This window comes from Bos taurus, chromosome 17 (genome assembly GCF_002263795.3).
Source record: "Bos taurus isolate L1 Dominette 01449 registration number 42190680 breed Hereford chromosome 17, ARS-UCD2.0, whole genome shotgun sequence".
Lineage (NCBI taxonomy): Eukaryota > Metazoa > Chordata > Mammalia > Artiodactyla > Bovidae > Bos > Bos taurus.
The window spans coordinates 3,641,359-3,668,863 of NC_037344.1; the positions used below are offsets into that span (position 1 = coordinate 3,641,359).

Consider the following 27,505-nt stretch of genomic DNA (forward strand, 5'->3'; position numbering starts at 1 on the left):
TTCCTCACGGTGGTGACAAGCCAAAGTGCCACGTCAGTTATGTAGCTAGGTCTGGAGTGTCAGCCAAGAGTAGCTGGTCTGTCCTGGGACTGCACTGTCGACCCGTCAGTTCCTACTAGCTCTAATTCCTGGTTAGCTGTCTCTTGGATTTACTGATTCAGTGGAACCTACAAATAATGTAAGTCACATGCAAATAGATTCACAAGGGGGAACACTGCCCCTCTGTTTTAGTTAAGAGTGATTGGTGATCTTTCCAGAGACTGGCCTGGCTCCTCCTGATACTGCTGCTGGCTTTGCCACCTAAGTCAGGCTCTTCCCCTCTGAGCCTCCACTCTCTCCTCTGTAGAATCAAGCAGGAAGTGAAGAGCAATGACAGGCATCTCAGGCTCTAACATTCCACCGTTTGGCTTTGGAAGAAAGTGTCTATTTATACAGAAGGGTCAGAATGAGAAAGATGTTTCTTATAATTGAAAGCAACGAGCCTTGAGAATTTATGAGACTCGTTACAGGCCAGGGCAATCCTTTCCTCAGGACAAGTCAGATGCCAGTCTGGGCCAGAGGAAAGAGGGTGTTCATCTGCATGTTTGAATGAAGGTCTGCAATCCTTTGTAGAACGATTAGCATCTCAATGTGCATTCCTGAGCTGTCTTTCCCTTGGTGAGTACCAGAAACTTCACGATATTTAACCAAGGGCCAGTGTTCCCACATGCCGCAACTAGAAGTTCGTTCACACGCTGCAACTAACAGTCCTGCACTTGGCAATGAAGATCAAAGGTCCCACAAGCCACAACTAAGACCCAGCACAGCCAAATACATAAATAAATAACATTTAAAAAAGTCAAGTTCGCCAATCCATTTTAAAGTGAAAGTGAAAGTCGCTCAGTACAGTCTATGGAATTCTCCAGGCCAGACTACTGGAGTGGGTAGCCTTTCCCTCTTCCAGGGGCTCTTCCCAATCCAAGGATCGAACCCAGGTCTCCCACATTGCAGGCAAATTCTTTACCAGCTGAGCCACAAGGGAAGCCAAATTCATTTTAAACCTAGTTCAATTTTCCAATAGAATAGTATTCAGCATTAAAAAAAGGATACCCTACCATTTGTGACAACATGGATGGTCCTTAAGGGCATTGGTGGTGCTGGTAGTTTAGTTGCTAGGTTGTGTCTGACTCCTGCGACTCCAAGGACTATAGCCCACCAAGCTCCTCGTCCATGGGATCTCCCAGGCAACAATACTGGAGTGAGTTGCCATTTCCTTCTCCACTTAAGGACATTACACTGAGTGATATAAGAGAAAGAAAACTGTATGTTCTTACTTATATGTGGAATCTAAAAAAGGCTGAATTCATAGAAACAGAATAGTGGTTTCCGGGGACTGGGGACAGGTTGATCAAAGAGTACCAGCTTCCAGTTAGAAGATGAATAAGTTCTCAGGATGTAATGCACAGCACTTGGACTATAGCTAATAATACTATAGTTTAGATCTGAAGGGTTTCCCTGGTGGCTCAGTGGTGAAGAACCCGCCTATCAGTGCAGGAGATGTAAGAGATGTGTGTTTGTTCCCTGGGTGGGGAAGATCCCCTGGAGGAAAGCATGGCAACCCACTCCAGTATTCCTGCCTGGAGAATCCCACGGACAGAGGATCCTGGTGGGCTACAGTCCATAGGGTCGCAAAGAGTTGGACATGGCTGAAGTGACTGAGCATGCACACTTGAGATCTGAAAGTGTTAAGACAATAAATCTTAAATATTCTCACCATGCCCATACACACACACACACACAAGATCCCTAACTACTATATGAGGTGACGGATGTGTTAACTGACTTCATTGTGGCAATCATTCCATAATATATACATATATATGCCAGATCATCATATTGTACACCTTAACATACACAATATTCTATGTCAATTACTTGTCAATAAATCTTGAGAGGGGGAACCTAGCTCACTTTCAAAGTTAACTCACACTCAGATTTCAGGAACATGGCCTGTAACATTGATCAACCCACTCCCTCCCTTAAGGGCATTCTCCTTGTGAGATCACTGCATCTTCCCCATGCTGCGGGGAGAGCCTTTTTTTGTAAAATATCCTAACCGATGAAATCAATTCAGGCCTAGCTCACCCCTGACTACAGAGCACACAAGCAGATCTCTCGGCCTTGGAGCTGATTCCTTCTAAGACCGGTCTCCACTCTCCAAGGCCTCCAGCCCTGCTGCAGTCTTACAAGTGTTCAAGCCAGAGCTTGGTCAACCACTATTATGGAGCTGACAGATTCTTGGCTTTTCCGAGTTCTCTCCATCTCCCCTTTTTTTTTTTTTTAAGTGAATAAATAGGTCTAGTTAGGTTTATTATAGGAACAAAAGTTCTTCTGGAAAGCTCATTCTTTTGAATGGTTGAAATGAAAAATAATATCCCCTCCCTGCCCTTCAGAGTCCACACTGGTTGAAGTAGATGAAAACTCTAGCATTTCTAAGCCCAAGGCTTTGTGTGGGATGGAGAATATAAAATGCCTTTTCTAGCCATTGTGACAGGAACGGAATGCACAGGTTTCTCAAGAGAAGACTCCAAGGCCCACACTGATCTAATTTATGTATCTTCCTGCCAGGAATAAAACCTCAAGACTGTGGCACTTAGTCTGTGATTATTTGATATTTTATATATTCAGTGCATATTTGGAAATGGCTTTAAATTGGGGTTTTAACTACCTATAAAGAGAAAAAGTAGTGTATTCCTCTTTTAACTTCTGGACATCTCTGTTGAAAAGCCTTCCTTCTATGGAGAAGATGAACCATTACAGGCACACACGTTGAAACGTGATGGTTACGAAGCCCAAGGACAGCTTCTCCCTGATCAGGGAGACACACGTGGTACTGTATTTGGCTTCAGCTTTCGATGTCAGCAACAATCACTTGGAAGACCTTCCCCAGCAAACCAGACCCCTTGTTTTTGCTCTTTCTCTCTTGGGTGGAGAGGAGCAGTGGAAGCTGGGCCTTGATGGGAGTGGGCACACTGCATAGATGAGCTGGCTCTGAGAGAGGCAAGGCCTGCGGCAGTGACCCAGGCACTGGCCAAAGAAAGGGGGCCTTTACTGTAAGAGACTGAGGGTCACACTGCCAGGGTTTCAAATTCTTTCTGTTGACCTTCTTATTTTCTCAATTGTAAATCCATTTAGAAGAAACACAATTAGAAGGACTATTTAAAAAAAAAAAAAAAAGGTAAGAAAAGAGAATGTTTAAAAGATTTTTAGGTATTTCCTCAGTTCTAAAGATGAGCTTTATTTACCTTGATATCCCATTGTGGTATTAGCTGCCTAGGGCTGCTGCAACAAATCACCACAAACTGGGCGGCTTCACACAGCAGGTATTAGTCTCTCCCAGTTCTAGAGGCCAGAAGTCAGAAATTAAGGAGTCAGCAGGGTTGCTCCTGGCGACTCTGAGGGCAACGGCTCCATGCCTCCCTCCCAGCTTCACATGGCAGCCCACAATTCCTGGCATCACTCGGGTTGTGAAGGCATCATGCCAGCCTCTGCCTCCTTCCTCTCATGCCCCCGCCCCCACATGACTTCTCCTTTTCCGACTCTTATAAGGACACCATCAGGGCCCACTCCAACCTGGGACGACCTCACCTTGAGACCCTTACCTTGATGATACTGGCAAAGACCCTTATTCCCAAAGTCACGGTCACAGGTTCTGGTTGCACACGTGTTCAGGTGACCACTCTTCACCCAGGAAGCAGTGCCAGAGTCACTCTCCTGGAAATCCCCAAGGTTCATAATCGTGGTTTCATCTCTAACTTTTCTTGTATTTTTCTTATCTCTGCTTCACTCTCTGCTTCCCTCCTCCTGTATAGCACACACATAACACAAACATGTAACTCAATTCAATTATTCCTACTCCACTATAGTGCTGGAAAGGCTGCAGCAAAGTATAGAAACCTATAAAAATTAAAGACACTCTACTGGCAGTTTCTTGGTGGCTTAGTGGTTAGGTCTCTGCAGGGCCCAAGTGCAATCCCTGGTCGGGGAACACAGATTCCCACAAGCCACGTGGCTCAGCCAAACCATCATTGTAGACTGTAACTCTTTTTCATCTAATTTAAATATATACAAAGATGGGCACAATAAAGGACAGAAACGGTATGGACCTAACAGAAGCAGCGGATACTAAAAAGAGGTGGCAAGAATATACAGAACTGTACAAAAAAGATCTTTATGACCCAGATAACCATGATAGTGTGATCACTCACCTAGAGCCAGACATCCTGGAGTGTGAAGTCAAGTGGGTCTTAGGAAGTATCACTATGAACAAAGCCAGTGGAGGTGATGGGATTTTAGTTGAGCTATTTCAAATCTTAAAAGATGATACTGTTAAAGTGTTGCACTCAATATACCAAATTTGGAAATCTCAAGAGGAGCCACAGGACTGGAAAAGGTCAGTTTTCATTCCAATCCCAGAGAAAGGCAATGCCAAAGAATGTTCAAACTACCGCACAACTGCACTCATCTCACATGCTAGTAAAGTAATGCTCAAAATTCTCCAAGCCAGGCTTCAGCAGTATGTGAACCGTGAACTTCCAGATGTTCAAGCTGGTTTTAGAAAAGGCAGAAGAACCAGAGATCAGATTGCCAACAACTGCTGAATCATAGAAAAAGCAAGAGAGTTCCAGAAGTATATCTTCATCTGCTTCACTGAGTATACTAAAGCCTTTGACTATGTGGATCACAGTCAAAATTCTTAAACAGATGGGATACCAGACCACATGACCTGCCTCCTAAGAAATCTGAATGCAGGTCAAGAAGCAACAGAACTGGACATGGAACAACAGACTGGTACAAATTGAGAAACTAGTATGTCAAGACTGTATGCTGTCACCCATCCTGCTTATTTAATTTATATGCAGAATATATCATGCAAAATGCCCTGCTGGATGAAGGACAAACTGGAATCAAGATTGTTGGGAGAACTATCAATAACCTCAGATATGCAGGTGACACCACTGTTATGGCAGAAAGTGAAGAGGAACTAATGAGCCTGTTGATGAAGGTGAAAGAGAGAGTGGAAAACCTGGCTTAAAACTCAACATTCAAAAAACTAAGATCATGGCATTTGGTCCAATCACTTCATGGCAAATATATGGGGAAACAATGGAAACAGTGACAGACTTTATTTTGGGGGGGCTCCAAAATCACTGCAGATGGTGACTGCAACCACGAAATTAAAAGACACTTGCTCCTTGGAAAAAAAGCTATGACAAAACTAGACAATGTATTAAAAAGCTGAGATGTTACTTTGCCAGCAAAGGCCCGTCTAGTCAAAGCTATGGTTTTTCCAGTAGTCATATATGTATGTGAGAGTTGGACCATAAGGAAGGCTGAGCACCAGAGAACTAGTGCTTTCAAACTGTGGTGCTGGATAAGACTCCTGAGAGTCCCTTGGACTGCAAGGAGATTAAACCAGTCAATCCTAAAGGAAATCAAACCTGAATATTCATTGGAAGGACTGATGCTGAAGCTGAAGTTCCAACAGTTTGGCCACCTGAGGCAAACAGTTGGCCCATTGGAAAAGACCCTGGTGATAGGAAAGATTGAAGCCAAGAGGAAAAGGGGATGACAGAGGATGGGTTGATTAGATAATATCACTGACTTAATGGACTTGACTTTTAGCAAACTCCAGGAAATAGTGAAGGACGGGGAAGCCTGGCATGCTGCAGTCCTTAGGATCACACAGAGCTGGACACGACATGGTGACCGAACAACAACTGTGTGCGAGGCATTGTCAGAGGTTCTGAAAACAGAACAATAAACCAAAAATACCTGCGCCAGAGGATTACCTAACAGTATATCAGCAACTATATAGTATTAACAAGTATTAACATGCCACACCCAAACTTGATTCACCAGGTGACTCTATGGGACTACCTGGCCCCTGGGGAGCATCATTTGACTCCAGTTCAGTTCAGTTCAGTCGCTCAGTCGTGTCTGACTCTTTGTGACCCCATGAACCACAGCACGCCATGCCTCCCTGTCCATCACCAACTTCCGGAGTCCACCCAAACCTATATCCATTGAGTCGGTGATGCCATCCAACCATCTCATCCTCTGTTGTCCTCTTCTTCTCCTGCCCTCAATCTTTCCCAGCATCAGGGTCTTTTCAAATGAGTCAGCTCTTCACATCAGGTGACCAAAGTATTGGACTTTTAGCCTCAACATCAGTCCTTCCAATGAACACCCAGGACTGATCTCCTTTAGGATAGACTGGTTGGATCTCCTTGTAGTCCAAGGGACTCTCAAGAGTCTTCTCCAACACCACAGTTCAGAAGCATCAATTCTTCGGCACTCAGATTTCTTTATAGTCCAACTCTCACATCCATACATGACCACTGGAAAAACCATAGCCTTGACTAGACAGACCTTTGTTGACAAAGTAATGTCTCTGCTTTTTAATATGCTATCTAGATTGGTCATAACTTTCCTTCCAAGGAGTAAGTGTCTTTTAATTTCATGGCTGCAGTCACCATCTGCAGTGATTTTGAAGCTCAGAAAAATAGTCAGCCACTGTTTCCACTGTTTCCTCATCTATTTGCCATGAAGTGGTGGGACCGGATGCCATGACCTTAGTTTTCTGAATGTTGAGCTTTAAGCCAACTTTTTCACTCTCCTCTTTCACTTTTACAAAGAGGCTCTTTAGTTTTTCTTCACTTTCTGCCATAAGGGTGGTATCATCTGCATATCTGAGGTTATTGATATTTCTCCCGGCAGTCTTGATTCCAGCTTCTGCTTCCTCCAGCCCAGTGTTTTTCATGACATACTCTGCATATAAGTTAAATAAGCAGGGTGACAATATACAGCTTTGACGTACTCCTTTTCCTATTTGGAACCAGTCTGTTGTTCCATGTCCAGTTCTAACTGTTGCTTCCTGACTTGCATATAGGTTTCTCAAGAGGCAGGTCAGGTGGTCTGATATTCCCATCTCTTTCAGAGTTTTCCACAGTTTATTGTGATCCACACAGTCAGTATACAACCTCATTTCTCTGTTTCAGCAGCTGCAATCATCTCCTAAATAGAGTGAACTGGGACATCATATGGCACAGTCACAGCATTTACACATGAAACTCACTTTTTTCTTTTCTTCTTAGTCCTCCGCCATTACACAGTATATGACTCTGCCACACCGTTCCATTTTCTTGCATACCAAATCAACATGTCACTATATGACACCATTTAAGAAACCAAAAGCTTGGTCTACAAAAGCTCCTTTCAAGTGAAAACTTCACTACGGACAAGCGATTTTTTCCTTTGGAACTGATTAAAATAAATTAATGTTCAGTCTGGGTTTTTCATGGCTTCAGAATTTCCAACATTTCAAAGTTCACTAGTTTGGAAAAATACTTGCTCTATCCTAGTATTTCATGAATGCAACCTCTGGTTTTTTTTCTTTCCAGTATTTAGATTAAAAAATGGAATACATAAAATATATCTGTCAAATTTCAATGTAATACTTTAAATTTAACACTTTGGCTTACCTTCCAAAACATGCACAATCCAGAACCAACACAAATCCATTTTACTAGCAAAGGAAAAAGAGAAAAAGAGAGAGAGGGGAGTGTGAGACAGAGAGACCATTTATGGTCAGTCACATCTCTTTGCTGCCCCAGCCACCTGGTCCTCTGAATTCCCAGGCCATTCATTTGGAGCAAATACCCTAGAGCTAATCAATCTTTATTATTATGAAGCAATTTTTTTTACAATTATTTTAAAATCGTTTAGAACAGTTTTGTTCTTTGGACACATCCAGTGTTTAAACTCCTGGATAAACAACCCTCTACTCAACAGTAGTGGCTGAGGAAAGGTTATTGTGATTTTGACATTAGAAGCAGCTGACCTAAGCACAGCCAACATAATTAGCAGCATATTTAAAAGTTCAGTGCTATCATTTTGGTAATTATATAATGTCAACACTTAACGACAAATACAAGGAAAGCACAGCACCTACAATCGCATGGCAGGGTTCGGTCACCGCGTGGCCATCCGGATGATAAACAAGGAAAGGCAGCATTTTCAAATTCTTAGAAAGGACTTCCTGGCTCTGACACCATGTCTATAGACCCTGCCTGAGAGACAGAGATCTCTCAGGCCTCAGGTCTCACCAGGTCTCAGACTTGCTTTGCCCGCCCCCAGGTTCCCCTCCCCAGGGTCCTGTCCCCTCCATGCCCACCACCAGTTCTTGTCTCTTGGTCTTGGCCATACCTTCTTTCTCTGCCTTCGTCCCTGTCCACTCCAACTCTCCTCCTGCACAGCAGGCTGACTAATTGTCCTCAGTTCACGCAACGTTTTTCAGTGCTTACTGTGTGCCAGATGCTATGCAAAGTCCTAGGAATACCGAAGCGAAAGGTCTGACTTCTGCATGCAAAGAACACTCACATTCGGGATTCTTCTAACAATCATGAGCTCCTTCCCTCCTTTGAAGATGCCTTCAATTTATTTACTGTCCTCTTTTCTTCCCAGACTCATCTCTCCTTGTCCTACTCCCAGTGACACCGTCAGTAACTCACTCAGCAATAACACAGAACCCTAGGAGTTCATGGTAAGTCATATTTTTATGTATACTTTTGTGCATATTTTTCTGAGTTCCTGCTGCCTCTTTTCTTTAGAGAGCTCCTCAGAGATGAAGACTTTGGGTCCTTCCTGATATTGATACTATTTCCCAGGAGACAAAAATTTTCTCCTGTGTTCTTAGAGTGACCTCTTTGATAACCCAATTCAATCTGGAAATTAAGCCAAGACTATATCAAAGGGCAAAAGTGTTTGCTCCCGGAATTTATAGCATTTGAGGCAAACCCATCGGGGACTGGGCTTTAGAAGCCAGCCAGTGTAGAAAGAGAAGCCAGGCCTTCTGCTCTCCCCAAGCCCCACACCGTTGGACCAAGGACACCTTGCAGAGCCCTGGCCTTCCAGAGTCTTGTTCAGTGGTTTGCATACTTCCTTTCACATTTAGTCAACCTTCCCTTGGGGGCCCAACCTGAGTCACATCCTCCCTTAGCTCTGCTTGGCTCTTGTGCTGTTTATATTTTTATAACCTAATAGGAAAAACAGGCCAAGTTTTAAATACTGTCTGCCCAGGGCAATTCAAAGGCTTTGTAACACCCGCAATGTCCAGAAGAAGACAATGTCAAGAGCCTTGGAATTACCTAATAAAGTGACACATAAAATAACCCAGGAACCCCAAGCAAGGGGGGTTGCAATGACAGAAGGTAAATGAGATCTGGAAGCACTCAGTGTAGTTCATTACATTCTAGAAACCATTCTCCGAGATTCTCATCCTGGAATCAAAGCAAGCACACAAACACACAGCATAGTAACAGCAGCAAACACTCTTCTAAGACTCTCTAGTTTAGCTCCCTTAATCCTCATAACAGGCCCATGAGGTGGATAGCATTATTACCCACATATTGATAGACTCAGAGATGCATCACCAAGCTCTCTCTGCAAGAAAGAGGTGAGACAGGCTGGGACCTGGGCTCCTTTGCTGCAGTGCTTGCCCCTAGACAAACATCTCCTTGAGCAACAAAATACTAACTATATATATGCACAATTGGGGAACACCATGGACAAGGGGGCTTCCCAGGTGGTGCTAGTGGTAAATGACCTGCCTGACAATGCAGGAGATATAAAAGACTCAGGTTCAGTCCCTAGGTGAGGAAGATTCCCTGCAGGAGAGCATGCCAACCCACTCCAGTATTCTTGTCTGGAGAATCCTGTGGACAGAGGAGCCTGGAGGGCTACAGTCCATGGGATCACAGAGTCAGACATGAATGTAGCAACTTAGCACATATGCACACATGCACAGAGAAAACTGACCATTAAAAATTTTTTTTCATTCATTAGTGTTCAGTTTGCTCTTCTGAATAACAAAGGTAGTTGAGACAGTAATCTGTTGCCACGGGTGCCCACCTGTGACCAACCAGTGAGAGAAGGGATGCTACTTCTGAAGTGACAGCCTTGAGGGGAAAGAAACAGGGAAAGCGGAGCCCTACGGAGCAGGATGGGGTGGAGGGCATCAGAGGAGCGTTTCCCACAGAGGCCCTGGGGGTGACCCTGAGGACACCGCTGCCCGCTCACCATGCAGTGTCTGGGGGAGGTCCTGAGATCCACCCTACGTCCATTTTCCCCTCCTCTCAGTGGAACAGACAGCACCCAGTGCTGGTCCAACAGGAGTCGTTCATCTCGCGGTCTATCATCTCCACATTCACCCTTAAAGGACACACCCCGACAGGGAGGACACAGCACTGGGACTAGGGGGAGCCTCGGGTGCATGCTGCAGGGCCGGGCGGGCGGGGAGGAGCTGGGCTCCATGTCGCTCCCTCCATCTCCAGCGAGGGTGCCTGGCAGACACCCATGAACAAGCCTACTTCTTCTGGGGCTCTGGCAAGTACCCCAGGGAATCATATGATGTGAACAGGCCAAGGTGAATGTTTTAGTCCATGTTCCAATGAACTCCTCAGTTAACTCAGAGAAAACAGGCAACTAATCTGACCTAAAATCCAAGGAACCATTGGGAATTCCCATTTCCCGAGATCTCTCAGCAAAGCTAGAATCGTCCCTCTTTCCCACTCTCTCCCGACTCAGACTTCTGCCCCAACATTGTGACAAGCCCCAGGTGTGATGTAATTCTTCACTCCCCTGGCAGTTTTTGAAAGCATGTATTTGGAGTTCAATGAATGAGTGAAATATATAAATAAATGGTCATTAAGTTTTCTTTCTCATACCACTTCTGGGCTAGCTCTGGGGAGAAAACACATAGACTGTTCTAGAAAGATCCAGTGGCCCTTTTTGCAGTGGATTAAATTGAGAGTTTGTCTTCATAAAGAAAATGACTCCTTGAATTCCTATGGATCCTCCAAGATTCCCAGTAAAGGTAGGAAATGCCCTGACTGGAGTCATGAAAACTAAATAGTCACAGACATAAATGCTGAGGAATACCTCTTTTGTGGTATGGTGTTGCCTTAAATAAGTGTTTCTTTAATGCACCAGATCAGACCGCATGCTTTGCTGACATGGTCTCATTTCTCCCTTCTGTTGTCCTGCAAATGTAACCCTTAGGTGTCTACCCAGCCATGGGTTCTGCCCAGCTCCCTCCCTGCCTGGAATTCCCTTCCCTGCACTTACTAGGTTAACCCTCCAAGGTCCAGCTCACCTATCCCCTCCTCCATGAAGCTTTTCTTAATTCTCTTGACCTTGAGTAAACTTTCCTCTGAAGCCCCACCAGTCTTGCTTACCTAATTTATACCTTTTTTTTTTTAATTTCTTATTGTAGACAGTTGCTTTACAGCATCGTGTCAGTTTCTGCCCTACAACAACACGAATCAGTCACAGGTGTGTATATATATATCCCCTCTCTCTTAAGCCTCCCTCCCATCTCCCACCTCATCCCACCCCTCTAGGTTGTCAGAGAACAGGAAGGAGAGGATGGAACAAATCGGGAGAGTAGCATGGAAACACAGACCTTATCTTTTTAGTCTCCTCTTTATCTGATGAAGGGAAAGACTACCCACTCCAGTATTCTGGCCCGGAGAATTCCATGGACTCTATAATCCATGGGATCACAAAGAGTCAGACACCACTGAGCAACTTTCACTTCATCTGCATGTCCTGACTCCCAGCTAAAATGTAGACCTCATGCGCTCAGGAATCAGTATCTTCTATAAATATTTAAAATTAATATTTGTAGGAAGGTAGTAAATGCGAAAATACAGAGAATAACAGTCATATCACTCAGATTCAACAATGGTCCCCATTCCTGCTTCCAGACTCACCCCTCCCATCCCCCTCCCGAGAGCCAGAAAGCTGCACTCTTATGAGGCGGACACGTCCCTTACGAACACGCATATATTGCAAAAGTGTTATACAGTAGTATATATATATGAATTTCAAATGTGAACATCATATTCTGTTGTCCTGACTCTTGATGTTTCCATACAACATTATGGTTTTTCCACTATTAATTAATTGCTTCCTTAGTACACTATTGTACCTCCCAATGTTCTTGACAGCAATGAAGATGGTGAAAGACACACTGAGCAAGAGAGTAGCTAGGAATTCAGTAAGTTTTCCATGACCTTGAGAGCTGAGAGCTAGGTATATACTTTATACATCCCGTGTTCTCAGCTTACAAGATATGCAATTTAAGACGAATTACTTCCCTTCTATGTCTCAGTTTTCTTGTCTTTAGAAGGTAGTTCAGTATCCACTAGCTACTTCATATAGTGAGAGTTAAATTAGTTGATGTATTTCAAATTCTGAGAACTATGCCTATACATAGGAAGCACTCAAAACATTATATCTAACAGTAATAATAACAAATATTATTTTCATGACACACTAAAGATACTAGCTGGAGAATTTGAATGACATAGATCTTGAACCTGAGGAAAACAGAGAAGAGAAGAGATCACTAGGAAGTTTTTCCTATTATAAATAGTAATTAATTCTATCATTAATATTGCCCACAAAGCCCAACTCTTAAAAGCCTAGACATTTGGCTTTTTTCACCCAGTTAGTTTCACGCATGGGGCCAATCAGTTGTCAATCATTTTAGACTCTTAACCTAACACCACAGAACCAAATATTTTCAAAGAAATCTGCAAAGCATTTGTTGGCTGCATTTTTCCTGCAGCCTGTGCTTTACAGAATCCTTGGCTGGTAAGAAAAAAATTTCCTCTAAAGCCACTGTGGCAAAGTTATTTTAGAGCTTCAGTAGTTTTTCTTTCTTTAAGCCAGGTTTAAAAAAAAAAAAAAAAAACTGTTACCCTTACACTCTATCTATTTATTTATTTTGGCCTTGGTGGACTAGACCACAGCTAAAACTTTATGGACCTAATAAAATTCCCAACATTCTCAGACACGGGTCGTGACGTTTGTGTGCTGGGCAGGAAACAAAGGTGCAATTGTGAGGAGAACGGATTCGCTTGGAGATAAGTGAGCTGAGGTCAGGCCATAGGGGAAGCTGCAGCCGCACCATGTCACTGGCCATGTGCGGCTAGCGTGCCCCTGGCTTTCCCTACGCCCTCGCCCTGCCTTCCGCTCTCCACCAGCAACACAGTGCCTGGGGCCGTTCCCCGACTACCGGGCCTTCCACTGTGTCCCTGCCCGCAGTGACCCCAGTCGAGAACTTTCCATCCTCCCTCACGTCTTCACAACCAGTCTGTCCTGGGTTTTCTTCCCTCGCAGCTTCACTTTCTTGTAGGTGACAGTTGGTTAACCTGATAAACTGTTACCTCAACTTGGTAGGGAAGGCTTTTCAGCAGAAGCTTTCTGGGGCCAGTATCTCAGTCAAAAGCAGTGGTTCTGTTGTTGAGGAAGGGGGCAGAATTTGTGGCCCTTCTGAAATTACACTACACCAGTGGTTGCCTGATTTACTCATTACTGGGGACTACTCACTACTATGGACTATCTCCAGGAAATCCATATGCTGAAGCTCTGCCCCACAGTGTGGTGGTATTTGGAGGTGAGGCTTTTGGGAGGTAATTAGGATTAGATGGGGCTTCCCCAGTGGCTCAGATGGTAAAGAATCCACCTGCAGTGTAGGAGACCAGGGTTCGATCCCTGGGTCAGGAAGATCCCCTGGAGAAGGGAATGGCAATCCACTCCAGTATTCCTGCCTGGAGAGGTCCGTGGACAGAGGAGCCTGGTGGGATACAGTCCATGGGGTCACAAAGAGTCAGACAGGACTGAATGACCAACACTTTCACTAGGGTTAGATGAGGTCATGTGGGTGGGCCCATCATGATGGTATCTCTGCTCTTAGAAGAAGAGGAAGAGACATGAGATCTCCTTACACTCAGAGAGACCCAGAGAGTGGGAGAGAGAAGGCCATGTGAGAACATAGCCAGGAAAAGGGCACTCACCAGAACCCAAACATGCTGGCACCCTGATCTCAGACTTCCAAGCTTCAAAACTGAGAGAAATAAATGCCTATTGCTTAAGCCACCCAGTCTATGACATCTTGTTACATCAGCCAGAACTCAGACACCCAGGCACGGCACTAGCCCCACAGCTCGCGAGAGTGTGCAGTACTAGATTTCCCTGTAGCTGTGACAGCTGACTTAGACAGCGTCGCTTCACCTTGCACTTTCTGTGCCTTATAATTTTTCAATAAATTGATCTTCACAAAACCTCTACCTTGCTAGGTAAACAATCCTATCCACAAATTGGTTTTCTCTTCCCTATACCAAACCAAAGTTCTCTTACCAAAAGGACTGGCTGAAATCGATTACTTGGAAAACTACATTTCATCAGCTAAAAACACAAAGCTTCCTTTAGGTATTAATGTGAAAGAGAAATAAGAAGTGGCTCTTACTCCTTTGTATGGGAGTAATGATTTTAGTTCTTTAAGTAAGAATTACTGTTCCTGAAAGAAAGTAAGATAGTGAGAGCATATGGCCTTTTTCTTCTTTGAAGACGTAAAAACTCAGTGAGAATATATTACAAGATTAATTATGCCTAGAGCAAATCAACACTGCTTGTCAGTCTTCATAAAAGATTAAAGTTGGGGGTTTATTTATTTCCTCCCCAAAGATTTCATCTATGCACTTTCTATCATGCATGATGCTTTTAAAACTGCTTTTAGCATTAACATCTTGCAATACTTCCTGTCCCTATATTTTCTCCCTTGCTTCTTATGTCTGCACAAGTTTTCTATTTAGATTATATTTCCAACAGACATTATCTCTTTTAGAATGTTTCTCTTCATTAAAAAGGACATGTAATACATTTCATTATTTTGAAAGAAAACAGTCTAAAGAAAGATGTTCAGAAATCCTTAATTACTGCTTTTCACTCTGTGTGTGTGTGTGGTGGGGGGGTGTGTGCATGCACGTGAAAGTATGCACACAGTTTTTGGAAATAGGTGAGCTATAGGGAGAAAGCTTGTGTTTCACAAACAATGAGGAAAAATAAAACTATCTTCCACTTGTTCTTAAAAAGGTAATATAGAAGAGCATTGCTGCTAAGTCACTTCAGTCGTGTCCGACTCTGTCCGACCCCATAGATGGCAGCCTACCAGGCTCTGCCGTCCCTGGGATTCTCCAGGCAAGAACACTGGAGTGGGTTGCCATTTCCTTCTCCAATGCATGAAAGTGAAAAGTGAAAGTGAAGTCGCTCAGTCGTGCCCGACTCTGCTGCTGCTGCTGCTGCCGCTAAGTCCTTCAGTCGTGTCCGACTCTGTGCGACCCCATAGACGGCAGTCCACCAGGCTCCCCCGTCCCTGGGATTCTCCTGGCAAGAACACTGGAGTGGGTTGCCATTTCCTTCTCCAAACTCTTAGCATTAAAACACAATAAAAACTTCCACTGCAGATGCATATTTTCAATATACAAAACTGTATGTGTGTTAAGCAGGTTGTTTATATTTTCTGAAGCTTTCCCTTGCTGTTCAGTGTAAAGATTAACTCACAACACTAATGAACAACTCTCTGGGGATTTTAAGTGTGTAAAAAATCTGCATTTAGCTGTACTAAGTTTTACTTCAGTTCTTCTTAACAGACTGATAGCTCTTGAACAAAACGATGGCTGCATCAATTTTTTTTTCTAAGTAGAAACCCTTCACTCAAATTACCAGTGCACTCTAACCCATCTTTTCTCTCTTCTCCAAAAAGGGAAACCTATTGATTATTAACATTCTTTTTAGCTATAAAAAGAATGGAGTAATTTGAATTTTTAAACATCCCTAAACATGTAATGATCTCAGTTTCTGTTAGCAGAATCCTAGCCATTAGTAAGCAAGGGTGAGGTCAGCGGAGAGAGGCAGGAAAACACACTTTACTTGGCTCCTGAGATCACCTGGGCTGCTTGTTTATTTCCCAGCAAGGCTGACCTTGTTAACTGTAACACAAACAGTGGTAAGCATTAAACAATAACAGAATCTCCACAGCGCTTGGAGGCTATAAAGCCTCTGAGTCTTGTGAAACTGGCATGCAGTCTTTCTTGGCTTCTTACTTCTCTTGAGCAGGGAAGCCATTTTTCATGCATTCTGCTGCTGCTGCTAAGTCGCTTCAGTCGTGTCCGACTCAGTGCGACCCCATAGATGGCAGCCCACTAGGCTCCTCTGTCCCTGGGATTCTCCAGGCAAGAACACTGGAGTGGGTTGCCATTTCCTTCTCCAATGCATGAAAGTGAAAAGTGAAAATGAAGTCGCTCAGTTGTGTCCAACTCTTAGGGACCCCATGGACTGCAGCCCACCAGGCTCCTCCGTCCATGGGATTTTCCAGGCAAGAGTACTGGAGTAGGGTGCCATTGCCTTCTCCGTTTTCATGCATTATGGAGTATTATATCATGATTTTTTTGCTTTCGTCTAGATGATACCTAAGATCAGCAATGTGAAATTCTTGGGTTTTACTTAAGACCTTCAGACTTTAGCACAGTGACAAGTTAGCACTCAACAAATATTGAATGCATGCATGAATGAATGAATGTCCATATCTGAGAGTAAACTGAGATATCCATTCCAGCAGACAGTTGGAGGAGGACTAACAAACTAGTACAAAGATCCGAAAGAACATTTCCAAGATTGATCAAATTAGAATTGATAGCCCATTATCCAGTTAGAACTTTTGGGGATGGTGAGTCAGCCTCAATCAAAGAGCATTCCTTGGAAATGGCATAAAGAGATTGCATTTCCTAAGCAAAATGTTGATACAGCTTCTGAGCAAGAAGTGTCTAATGTATTAGAAGAGTATGCCAGAGAAACTGGTAATCAGGAAATACTATGCTGAGGTTTTCTGTTCTGCACAGGAAGATTCTAGTTAATCACCAACTCAGCTCATCCAGCACTTCAGCTGGAATTTCAGCACCTAAGAAGATTCCTTTTTAGGGATTTACAACTCCCACATAAACTCTTTAGACTACATCCTTGGTCTAAGGTCAACCTTCCTTTAAAGAAATGAGCCTTTCTTCCCCATCCCAAATTCTTTCTACCTGGATTGACAAACAAGGACTTTCACTCCACGGTGAGGTAAGTCTTAAAATAGATCTACCAACTCCCCCTAATCAAGAACTGCAAATTCATCATGTTCAATTCTTTCCTGAAATTCCAGAGATTGAGCAAGAAAGAAAGGACCTAAGGACTGGGAGTTAAGAAATGAAATGTTAAAAGGAGGTTGAAACAGATAAAAGCAAGAGAACTGGAACACAGAGAAGAGGGCTGCTTGCCCCCGAGTCAGCCAAGGATTTACACTGCTAAGAGACCTTGACATCTGAACACTTCCTTCCTTCCCTGAAGTTTTAGCAACACACCCAGGGGACTGGACAAGAACCACCAAGAAGCAGGAACTACCATGAAGCAAGAGCTTCATCCTCTGTGTCTGCATCAAATCCCCAGCCCTAGTACTGCCCACCCCCACACTTCTCCCTACTTCAGGCCAATGACAAGAAGCAGGAAGAACTAAATTTGTCAGAGATACTCTCCGTAAGATCTCAAAGGCCCGCCATTCCTCTCCTTTTGGCTCCACTTCCGGTCACGTTCCCCTTGAGCAGTCAGTACTCCAAGGAAGGGGAATAAGAGCCACTCTTCATAGCTGAGCACCATCTCCAGAGCTCTAAGACCCCACTTGAAGGTTTTAAAGTCAGTGAAATTCATTATTCTATGGGATTCCCTGCCCCTTACATGCTTTCCTTTGCCCACAAGTAAAACAACCAACAAAAGATCAATGATTATTCTCAAAACAAAGAGGAAAATGTATTTTTCAAAGGAGTTTGATGGTTGGCTTGATTTGAGAAAAAATGTTCCTGAATTTCAATTATCTTGAAATTCTTAAATTTAAATTGAGCATTAATGGATTGGAGGTAGAGAATAGATTTATTTTGTTTATATTCTATAACAAAGCCACTCTACTAAATTCAAAATTAATATTTTTACCCAAAAAAGGTTCAAACATTTTTAACAATATTTTCCCCTTCAGGTCAATCTTCTTGTATATTCAAGTGCATCTTGCTAATCTTGTGTGGGTAAATGTATGTTAATATTATCACAGTTATTTAAGCATTGCCTTCAAATATTTTAAAGCATTGATTTCCTTCCTTTAACCAAATACATATTAACAGAGTCATAATAATAAAGCATGATTTATTTAAAAAATTTTAACAGAAAAGCTACAAGGATTACTTTTAAAACATAAAATAGAGAAATGCCAATTGCATATTTTCTAATTATGCAATTACACATATATAAAATCCTGAGATAACAAAATCATTGACTTCCACTGAAATGTTGTCATCTTTCAAAATTATTTTCACCTTTCTGTTCTGAGTAGCAAGACAGGAACCTCCTAATTTACTTCCCTTTGGTTTTTCTGTGAGCTCTGTAAAAATGCATTATCTCCAGATTTCTCCCTGTCTCTCACTCCTCATTGTAGTTTTCACCAAATAAACAAAGTACTATCTGAAATCTTCCCCCATGGAAAAGTACATAATTTACATAGATAGGGGAGGTGGTGGAAAGAACTCACAAACAGATGCTGTTCCACTAGGTGTCTCCACAAGATGGAAATCAGAATTTTCCCCTTCATTTCTGTGATGATGGAAAAAGTCTTCATTTACACCCTCACACAACACTGAACTATGGCTCACACACTATATTTTATGAAACTGCTTAACATGCTATTAGTTTCATGTTTTTTGTTTTTGTCAACTACAATAAATATTCTCTCTGGGACATCAGGACATTCATTCAGTAGGTACATTGGGAAGACCCACCTGCTCCACATATGGCTATGTATCTTTTTCCTTGCTACTACACATATGTATCTATTCATTTCACTGGTGCACATTCTATTTCCCATTTGCAGTGAAAATCATTTCTCAAGTATTTCTTGAATTCCTAACCTAGTTCAGACACAGAGATGAAGGGGGAAAATGAAGAAAAAGGAATAGAGTCTCAGAGATCTGTTAGAGAATGCCAAGTGGTAGAATATGATTGTAATCAGAGTCCCAGAAAGAGGAGAGAAAAAAAATAGGCAGGAACTATTTGAAGAAGTGATAACCAAACATTTTCCAAATATGATGAAGTACATAAATTTACAGATTCAGCCTACTCTATGAACATCAAGAAGGATAGCCAAACATTAGAGTCAGACTCAGAAGTCAGGAGCCAGAGTCAGAATCAGAAGCCAAGTATAACGAGCAATTTAGAAAGCAGAAAAAGAAAATGATATATTTTATACAGGAGAACAACAATGCAGTTGTTGACTGACTTCTCATTAGAAACTATGAAAGTCAAAAGAGCGTAAAATAACATTTTTAAAGTGATGACAGAAAAAAAAAATCAATCCAGAATTCTATAGCCAGCAAAAATATCCTTCAATAACAAATAAAAATGATGATATTTTCAATTTAAGAAAAAACTAAGAGATTTATCACTAGAAAACTCATACTGCAAGGAATCCTAAAGAAAGTTCTTCAAGATAAGTGGGAAAATACCAAACAAATCAAATGCTTTAAATGGCATAAAGAGCAATGGAAATCATGGGAAAACATTTATATCAAAATATTAGAACATACATTCATTTTGGGCCACGATAAACAAACCTGTATCAGATCAACTTTCCCTTATCAAAAATACATAACTAAAACAACTACAGAAAACAAAAACCATAAGAAAGGAAACACAGAAGATAAAGCAGACTTCTGGTGCCACATTTGTCCTCAAGGCACTTGCTCATTCTGAAGTGATGGCCAAAAAAATGAGAACTTGAGCCACACTTTTAGAACTCTCACAAGGCTAGAGGGACAAAATTGGAGTTCAAGGTTGTACTAGGTTGAACACTGTCCCTTAAAAATGTATGTCCACCTGGAACCTCAGAATGTAGACTTATTTGGAAACAGGGTCTTCACGGATATAATTAGTTGAGATAAGGTCCTACTGGAGCAGGGTGGTCCCTGAATCCAAGATTACTGGTGTCCTTATAAGAAAAGGGAAGACACATGGAGACAGAGAGATACGTGGGAGCAGACCACACGGCGACAGAGGCGGAGGTTGGAGTGATGCAGCAGCAAGTCAAAGACTGCTGAGAACTACTGAAGCCTGCAGAAGCTAGAAGAGACATAGGATTCCTCCCTGGAGACTTCAGAGGTCCCATGACCCTGCTGACACCTCAACTTTCCATTTCTGGCCTCCAGAACTGTGAAAGAATAAATTTGATGTGCTCTAATCCACCTATCGGAGGGCAATGGCACCCCACTCCAGTACTCTTGCCTGGAAAATCCCATGGGCGGAGGATCCTGGTAGGCTGCTGTACATGAGGTCGCTAAGAGTTGGACACGACTGAGCGACTTCACTTTCACTTTTCACTTTCATGCATTGGAGAAGGAAATGGCAACCCACTCCAGTGTTCTTGCCTGGAGGATCCCAGGGACGGGGGAGCCTGGTGGGCTGCCATCTATGGGGTCGCACAGAGTTGGACACAACTGAAGCGATTTAGCAGCAATAACCCACCTATGGCAGAAAGTGAAGAGGAACAAAAAAGCCTCTTGATGAAAGTGAAAGTGGAGAGTGAAAAAGCTGGCTTAAAGCGCGACATTCAGAAGACTAAGATCATGGTATCTGGTCCCATCACTTCATGGCAAATAGATGGGGAAACAGTGGAAACAGTGTCAGACTTTATTTGTGGGGCTCCAAAATCACTGCAGATGGTGACTGCAGCCATGAAATTAAAAGATGCTTACTCCTTGGAAGGAAAGTTATGACCAACTTAGATAGCATATTCAAAAGCAGAGACATTACTTTGCCAACAAAGGTCCATCTAGTCAAGGCTATGGTTTTTCCAGTGGTCATGTATGGATGTGAGAGTTGGACTGTGAAGAAAGCTGAGCACTGAAGAATTGATGCTTTTGAACTGTGGTCTTGGAGAACTCTTAAGAGTCCCTTGGACTGCAAGGAGATCCAACCAGTCCATTCTAAAGGAGATCAGTCCTCGGTGTTCTTTGGAAGGACTGATGCTGAGGCTGAAACTCCAATACTTTGGCCACCTGGTGCAAAGAGTTGACTCATTGAAAAAGAACCTGATGCTGGAAGGGATTGGGGGCAGGAGGAGAAGGGGACGACAGAGGATGAGATGGCTGGATGGCCTCACCAACTCGATGGACATGAGTTTGAGTGAACTCTAGGAGTTGGTGATGAACAGGGAGGTCTGGTGTGCTGCAGTTCATGGCGTCACAAAGAGTCGGACATGACTAAGCAACTGAACTGAACTGAATTGAACTGAATCCACCTATGTGGTAATTTTTAATGACAACCCTAAAATTCAAGACCCATTTGCAATTTTTTAAAAAGCCTCTCCAGAAAGCAGGTATAGACAGAACATACCTCAGCATAACAAAGGTGATAAATGACAAACTGACAGCAAATATCATTCTCAATGGTGGAAACTGAAAGCATTTCCTCTAAGATCAGGAACAAGACAAGGATGTCCACTCCCACCACTATAATTCAACACTGTTTTGGAAATCCTAGCCATGATAATCAGAGAAAATAAAGAAATAAAAGGAATCCAAATTGGAAAAGAGTAAAACTGTCACTGTTTGCAGATGGCATGACACTATACATAGAAAATCCTAAAGATACTACCAGAAAACTACTAGAGCCCGTCAATGAATTTGGTAAATTTACAGGTTACAAAATTAATACACAGTAATCCCTCGCATTCCTATATACTAAAAACAAAAAATCAGAAAAAGAAATTAAGGAAACAATCCTGTTTATCAACACAACAAAAAGATTAAAATACTTAGGAATATACCTACCTAAGAAGGCAAAATACCTGTCCTCAGAAAACCATAAGATACTAATAGATTCCCTTGGTGGTCCAGTGGTAAGGAATCCACCTTTCAATGCAGGGGACATAGGTTTAATTGCTGTTCAGGGAACTGAGATCCCACATGCTGTGGCATAACTAAGCCTGTGCACTGCAACCAGAGAAAGAATGCACACTGCAGTGAAGAGTCTGCATGTCCCAATGGAAAAAAGAAGCCAAGTTTCTTTGATGAAAGAAATCAAAGATGACACAAACTGATGTGGAGACATCCCATGTTCTTGAATTTGGAAGAATCAATGTTGTGAAAATGACTAAAGCTGCAGATTCAATGCAATCCTTACTAAATTACCAATGACATTTTCCACAGAATTAAAACAAAATAATTTACAATTTGTATGGAAACCAAAACACAAAGCAATATTGAGAAATGGAGCTGAAGGAATCAGGCTCCTTGGCTTCAGACTATACTACAAAGCTACAGTAAGCAAGACAGCACAGTACTGGCACATAAACAGAAATATAGGTCAACGGAATAGGGTAGAAAGCCCAGAGATAAACACATGCACCCATGGTCAGCTAATCTATGACAAAGGAGGCAAGAATATGCAATGGAGAAAAGACACCCTCTCTTCAATGAGGGGTGCAAGGAAAACTGGACAGCTATATGTAGAAGAATGAAATTAGAACACTCCCTAACACCATGCACAAAAATAAACTCAAAATGGATTAAAGAGCTAAATGTAAGGCCAGACACTGTAAAACTCTTAGAGGAAAACATTAGGCAGAACACTCTTTGACACAGAAAGATCTTTTTTGACCCACTTCCTAGAGCTATAATAATGTAAACAAAAATAAGCAAATGGGACCTAATGAAACTTAAAAGCTTTTACACAGCAAAGAAAACCATAAATCAGACAAAAAGAAAACTTTCAAAATGAGAGAAAATATTTGCAAATGAACCAACTGACAAGGCATTATTCTCCAAAATAACAAACAGCTCATGTAACTCAATATCCAAAAAACAAACAACCTAATCAAAAATGGATGGAAGACCTAAATAGACACTTCTCCAAAGAAGACATACACATGGCCAACAAATACATGAAAATATGCTCAACATCACTGAATATCAGAAAAATGAAAGTCAAAACTATGATGACATATCACCTAACACCAGACAGAATGGCCATCATTAAAAATTCTACAAACAGTAAATGCTGGATATGAGGATATGAAGAAAAGGGAACTCTCCTACATTGTGGGTGGAAATGTAAATTGGTACAGCCACTTGGAGAACAGAATAGAAGTTCCTTAAAAAACTGAAAATAGAACTACAATATGACCTAACAATTGAATTCTTGGGCATATACCCAGAGAAAACCATAATTCAAAAATATAAATGCACTCCAGTGTTCCCTGAAGCACTAGTTACACTAGCTAGGACACAGAAGCAACCTAAACGTCTATTAACAGAAAAATTAATAAATGGTACATATATACAATGGAATATTACTCAGCCATAAAAAAGGAACAAAATTGTGACTTTCAGAGATGTGGATGAACCTAGAGACTGCCATACATAGTAAAGTAAGTCAGAACAAGAAAAACAAGTATCATATATTAATGTACATATATGGAATCTAGAAAAGTGGTGTAGATGAACTTACTTGCAAAGCAGAAGTAGAGACACAGATATAGAGAACAAATGTATGGATACCAAGGGCTGAAGAGGAGATGACTGAGAGATTGGAACTGACATACATACACTACTAATACCATGTATTAAATAAATAACTAATGAGAACTGATTTATAGCTCAGGAAACTCTACTCAGTGCCCTGTGGTGTTCTAAAGGGGTTGCTGTTTTATCACTAAGTAGTGTCTGGTTCTTTTGTGACCCCATGACTGTAGCCCTCCAGGCTCCTCTGTCCGTGGCATTTCCCAGGCAAAAATACTGAAGCTGGTTGCCATTTCCTTCTCCAGGGGATCTTCCTGACCTAGAAGAAAGGTTAAACCCACATCTACTGCATTGGCGGGTGGATTCTTTACCACTGAGTCAACAGAAAAGCCCTCTAAATGGAATGGAAATCTAAGGAAGAGGGGATATATGTAATCATATAACTGATTCACATTTTTTACAGCAGAAACTAACACAGCACTGTGAAGCAACTATACTTCCATAAAAAAGAAAGAAAAGAAAGCAATGCCCAGCTCAGAGGAGCAGATGGGGGTGGGACAAAGATACAGGGGGAAACCATACACATGGTCACTTTCTGTCTGTCACAGTAGGAAGACAAGCCTTACCATCTACAGTTGGTAACATCTATGGTGATGCAGTTATTTTATAAAGGTAAGGAGTAAAACAATGACAGATAAAATACAACAAAAAGTTTGGAGGAAAGTGTAAGTAAGCTAATTCCTCTGCTTTCATAGTGAGGAGTTAATAGGTGCTATCTAATAATACAGGAAGCTTGGGGCTGGTGCACTGGGATGACCCAGAGGGATGGTATGGGGAGAGAGGTGGGAGGGGGGTTCAGGATGGGGAACACGTGTACACCCATGGCAGATGCATGTTGATGTATGGCAAAACCAATACAATATTGTAAAGTAAAAAATAATAATAAAATAAATAAAATAATAATCCTGCAGTAGTTTGAGCATTCTTTGGCATTGCCTTTCTTTGGGATTGGAATGAAAACTGACCTTTTCCAGTCCTGTAGCCACTGCTGAGTTTTCCAAATTTGCTGGCATATTGAATGCAGCACTTTCACAGCATCATCTTTCAGAATTTGAAATAGCTCAACTGGAATTCCATCACTTCCACTAGCTTTGTTCATAGTGATGCTTCCTAAGGCCCACTTGACTTCACATTCCAGGATGTCTGGCTCTAGGTGAGTGATGGTCAACACTGAAATCAGATTGATTATATTCTTTGCAGCCAAAGATGGAGAAGCTCTATACAGTCAGGAAAAACAAGACCAGGAGCTGACTGTGGCTCAGATCATGAACTCCTTAATGCCAAATTTAGACTGAAATTGAAGAAAGTAGGGAGAACCACTAGACCATTCAGGTATGATCTAAATCAAATCCCTTATGATTATACAGTGGAAGTGAGAAATAGATTTAAGGGACTAGATCTGATAGAGTGCCTGATGAATTATGGATGGAGGTTCATGACATTTTATAGGAGACAGGGATCAAGACCATCCCCATGGAAAAGAAATGCAAAAAAGCAAAATGGCTGTCTGGGGAGGCCTTACAAATAACTGTGACAAGAAAAGAAGCAAAAAGCAAAGGAAAAAGGAAAGATATACCCATTTGAATGCAGAGTTCCAAAGAATAGCAAGGAGAGATAAGAAAGCCTTCCTCAGCAATCAATGCAAAGAAAGAGGAAAACAACAGAATGGGAAAGACTAGAGATCTCTTCAAGAAAATTAGAGATACCAAGGAAACATTTCATGCAAAGATGGGCACAGTAAAGAATAGAAATGGTATGGCCCTAACAGAAGCAGAAGATATTAAGAAGAGGTGGCAAGAATACAGAGGAAAAACTGTACAAAAAAGATCTTCACAACCCAGATAATCATGATGGTGTGATCACTGACTTAGAGCCAGACATCCTGGAATGTGAAGTCAACATCCACTGGATCATCAAAAGAGCAAGAGAGTTCCAGAAAAACATCTATTTCTGCTTTATTGACTATGCCAAAGCCTTTGACTGTGTGGATCACAATAAACTGTGGAAAATGCTGAAAGAGATGGGAATACCAGACCACCTGACCTGCCTCTTGAGAAACCTATATGCAGGTCAGGAAGCAACAGTTAGAACTGGACATAGAACAACAGACTGGTTCCAAATAGGAAAAGGAGTACATCAAGCCTGTATATTGTCACCCTGTTCATTTAACTTCTATGCAGAGTACATCATGAGAAACGCAGGGCTGGAAGAAGCACAAGCTGGAATCAAGATTTCCAGGAGAAATATCAATAACCTCAGATATGCAGATGATACCACCCTCATGACAGAATATGAAGAGAAACTAAAAAGCCTCTTGATGAAAGTGAAAGAGGAGAGTGAAAAAGTTGGCTTAAAGTTCAACATTCAGAAAACTAAGATCATGGCATCTGGTCCCATCAATTCATGGGAAATAGATGGGGAAACAGTGGAAACAGTGTCAGACTTTATTTTGGGGGGCTCCAAAATCACTGCAGATGGTGATTGCAGCCATGAAATGAAAGACACTTACTCCTTGGAAGGAAAGTTATGACCAACCTAGATAGCGTATTAAAAAGCAGAGCTATTACTTTGCCAACAAAGGTCCGTCTAGTCAAGGGTATGGTTTTTCCAGTGGTCATGTATGGATGTGAGAGTTGGACTGTGAAGAAGGCTGAGCGCCGGATGCTTCTGAACTGTGGTGCTGGAGAAGACTCTTGAGAGTCCCTTGGACTGCAAGGAGATCCAACCAGTCCATCCTAAAGGAGATCAGTCCTGGGTGTTCATTGGAAGGACTGATGCTGAGGCTGAAACTCCAATACTTTGGCCACCTCATCCGAAGACTTGACTCATTAGAAAAGACCCTGATGCTGGGAGGGGTTGGGGGCAGGAGGAGAAGGGGACAACAGATGATGAGATGGCTGGATGGCATCACTGACTCGATGCACATGAGTTTGGGTGAACTCTGGGAGTTGGTGATGGACAGGGAGGCCTGGCGTGCTGCAATTCATGGGGTCGCAAAGAGTTGGACATGACTGAGCGACTGAACTGAACTGACTGAAAGTTAACAAATCAATTAATAGAGTTATAAATATATTTTTTAGACCATCAGGAATAACCCAAGAGTTCAAATACAAATGATTCAAAGTAATTGAGCCTGAGGAACTACTGAGCATGTGGGAGTGAAGGTAAACAGTCACATTCACTTTTCATATATCTATGTTTTTAAGTGATCAGCCAAGTTTATTTTTGTGTATGGTGTGAGAGTGCATTCTAATTTCGATTTAAATGAAGCTGTCCAGCTTTCCCAACACCACTTGTGGAAGAGACTATCTTTACTCCATTGTATATGCTTGCCTCCTTTGTCGAAGTTAACTGACCATAGACGTGTGGGTTTATTTCTGCACTCTCTGTTCTGTTTCATTGGTCCATATGTCCATTTTTGGGCTAATACCACACTTTTTTGATTACTGCCACTTTGTAGTATTGTCTAAAGTCTGGGACGGTTCCAGCTTTGTTCTTTATCCTCAGGATTGCTTTGGCAATTCTGGTTTGATAAAATTTTAGGATTATTTGTTCTAGTTCTGTGGAAAATGTTATGGATAATTTTATGAGAACTGCACTACGTCTTTAGATTGCTTTGGGGTAGTATGGTCATTTTAACTATATTAATTTTCCAATCCAAGAGTATGAGCTATCGTTCCATTTCTTTGAGTCATCTTCAATTTCCTGTATCAGTGCTTTACAGTTCTCAGCATACAGCAGGTCCCCTACACATGAATGAATCCCATTCTGAAAGCAAGTTCTTAAGTCCAACTCGTTTGTAAGTCCAATTTTTTGTAGGGCTAACAAAGTTAGCCTCGGTACCCAACTAATACAATTGGCTATATAGTACTGTACAATAGGCTCACAATACTTTTCACACAATAATACACAGAAAACAAACAAAAATTAAATAAAATATTTTTAGTCATATGATATATGTCCTT

At 41.9% G+C, this 27,505-nt stretch overlaps 1 long non-coding RNA gene across 3 annotated transcripts in view; it reads right to left on the bottom strand.

Annotated features, from left to right (window-relative positions):
• The window catches only part of LOC107133269 (uncharacterized), a 239,861-nt gene that overhangs the window by 46,860 nt on the left and 165,496 nt on the right, over positions 1–27,505 (bottom strand). For all 3 annotated transcript variants that reach the window (XR_009490983.1, XR_001502145.3, XR_009490982.1), the window contains 2 exons: positions 3,642–3,843; positions 3,285–3,381 (listed from right to left, as the gene is read on the bottom strand). This is a non-coding gene — a long non-coding RNA (uncharacterized lncRNA). The remainder of the gene's footprint in view (positions 1–3,284; positions 3,382–3,641; positions 3,844–27,505) is intronic.